At 37.6% G+C, this 2,819-nt stretch overlaps 1 pseudogene; it reads left to right on the plus strand.

The window, feature by feature from the left end:
* The first annotated feature begins 319 nt into the window (after positions 1 to 319).
* On the plus strand, positions 320 to 1,724 carry LOC122031243 (annotated as a pseudogene).
* Positions 1,725 to 2,819: the final 1,095 nt, after the last annotated feature.

Below are 2,819 nucleotides of genomic sequence, written 5' to 3' on the forward strand. Positions count from 1 at the left end.
AGCCTAATTGTTACCACTGCTTTTACTTGAAGTTCTTCCTAATTTGATCTTTCCCAGCTTTTCAGTTTCCTTTCTCCTAATGCTTTCACTGTGCCTTGTTGCACCAACAAGTTTTTGACCCTTCTTTTCCATAATCCAAAATTTTTGGTTCCGTCAAATTTAATCATATCAAACTTCGTAGAAGTCATCCCTGACATGTTGAAAAAAATCTATCAAAACCTGTAAACTCTGATACCAATTGTTGCGCAAAGAGGGGGGGCAACACCTCTCAATCTTTAATGCGGATGAAGAGGAAGAGAGAAAGAGATCGCTCGGAGTAATGAGACAAAGATGCACAAAAGGAGTAAATACGAGGAAGGAGAAGAAGAAGAAGAAGAAGAAGAGGAACGAGAAGAGATACCGTGGTTCAGCGCCTGCCTACTCCACAAAAGCGGTCGAAGCTTTATTAAAATTCTCTCAATACAAGAGAATCATATTCCATGATTCTTGTGATTGTATAATAGGTTTATAATGATCCCTATAAATAGTGCATAAACCTCATACCCATAAAATCATAACGGAACTTTGTTATGAAAAATCGGAACAGAATTCTATTATGAAAAATCACAATAGAATTCTATTATATAAAATTGTAATAAAATTTTATTATGAAAAATCTTAATAGATTTTTCTTATATGACATTCATCACATTAACTTTTATCTAAATATGAATCACCCATCAACGATGAGGAAGTTGATGATATATCTTCTCAGAGTTCAATTCAGATGACATGTTTGGAGGAACAAAAAAAATACTAGTGCGAACAAAGAGGGCCAACAAGATGAAGCCCCACGTCCTTATAAACTTAAGGAATGAATTCTTAAACAGGAAACCTAAGAAACAGAAAGAGGAAGATATAGCTATTTGTGATTGTCAATATGATTGCAATAATCCAGACAATGCATGTGGCGACAGATGCTTGAATGTGTTGACTAACACTGAATGCACACGTGGTCAATGTGCCTGTGGTAAGTGACTCAAAAAATCAGAGATTTCAATAGTGTGATTATGCTGGATCAAGCTTATTCAAAACTGAAGGTCGTGGGTGGGGTCTATTATCTGGTGAGAATATCAAGGTTGGACAGTTTGTGATCGAGTACCGTTGGGAAGTAATATCTTGGAAGGAAGCTAAGCAACGATCTCAAGCCTATGTCTGCAAGATTGAAAGATGCATATATTATTTATCTCAACGCAGATGAGTCAATTGATGCCACTCACAAAGGAAGCTTAGCAAGGTTCATCAACCATTCTTGCCAGCCAAATTGTGAAATAAGAAAATGGAACGTGTTGGGAGAAGTGAGCATTGGGATTTTTGCTATATGCAAGATATTCCTGCTGGAATAGAGTTGGCTTATCACTATAATTTGAATGGTATGACGGTGTCATGGTCCGCTGCCTTTGTGGTGCATCCTGCTGTTCTGAATTTGAGTTAAATCTCATGGTTTTCAGGAGGCCACCTATCTCTCGGGTGATAACGATGATAGATACTCAGTTGAGAATGTTCCTTTGTACGATTCTGATAATGATGAGCTAAGATCGAAGTCTCTTAACGCAATTAGCCCAAATGTGCCGATTGCTGAAAAGGATAATGAAAAATTACTAAGAAATGCAGGTGATTTTCTCATGCTTGCTCCAGGTTATTTGGGGACATCACCTGCATTTCTTAGTAAGAAGAATTACTAAGAAATGCAAGCATGAAGAATTACTAAGAAAAGCTCCAGGTTATTGCATTTTGGTTTTAACTCTAATTTTAACTTGTGTTGATACACATTAAAAAAGGGAAGATTGTAAGTATCCCGTGGTAGTTTTGATATGGTCGACTAAATTAAGTTAGGTCCTATCTGTGTTAATTTGATGTCTTGTGTCTAAGTGTACTGGAACTTAGGAGCACAAGAAATCGAGCGAAAGACGCAACGGACAAGAAGGATGACACAGGAAAGTAGTCGACAAGATCAGTACATTCTAGGGATGAGGAACTGTGGAAGAGTACACCGGTGGACGAGAAGCCAGGGATGAAACCTGCTTGAGGAGAAGGTCGGAGTTGGATTCGGGTGAACTTAACTTCTGATAACCGGAGCATCACCCACATGAAGAAGATCAGCTAAAAGGCTGATCTGCCTCATGGAAGGTGCCTTCAATGGTGTGGAAGGTTCCTCGCATGAACAATGTCGAAGGCTCCTTCCAACCTGTTGGAGGTACCTTCAATAGTCGTTAGCCGAAGATAAAATTTTATCTTCGGCAGATAAAACTTAGCCTATTGAAAGCACTTTGGACCCACTCGAAGGGACCTTCAATCTATGGATAGAATTTTCCAGGAGCTATAAAATGATCCCCTGGAGCTAGAAAATCAACAATAATTCCTGTATTCATTTCTTAGTTTATTTTTGATCTTTCAAAGAGTGTAAGAGACTTCTTTGCCTTCAATGAAGAATATTTTTATTGAACTTTTAACCGTCTTGGATTAACAACTGCGCAGGTTGTAACCAAGTAAAAACACTATAGCCTTCTTACTTATTTTCTTCTTTAGTTGTTCATTTTTATGCACTTCATTTTTTCTTTAAATTAATTGTGCATCCTTACTGAACAAAGAATAATATTTTTTAACTTTGATTACAGGCTATCCACCCCCTCTAGCTAGTCGCACCTGGACCAACACCCCTAAGTTCAATAACTCCTCCTGAATTTATACCATAATATATCTCTCCCATTGACACACATCAAAAAACTGGGGTATCAATAAACACCAAATCTGAAAATTTTCAAGGGAAAACTAAGATT

Source organism: Zingiber officinale, chromosome 11A, assembly GCF_018446385.1.
Source record: "Zingiber officinale cultivar Zhangliang chromosome 11A, Zo_v1.1, whole genome shotgun sequence".
In the NCBI taxonomy this organism is placed as follows: domain Eukaryota; kingdom Viridiplantae; phylum Streptophyta; class Magnoliopsida; order Zingiberales; family Zingiberaceae; genus Zingiber; species Zingiber officinale.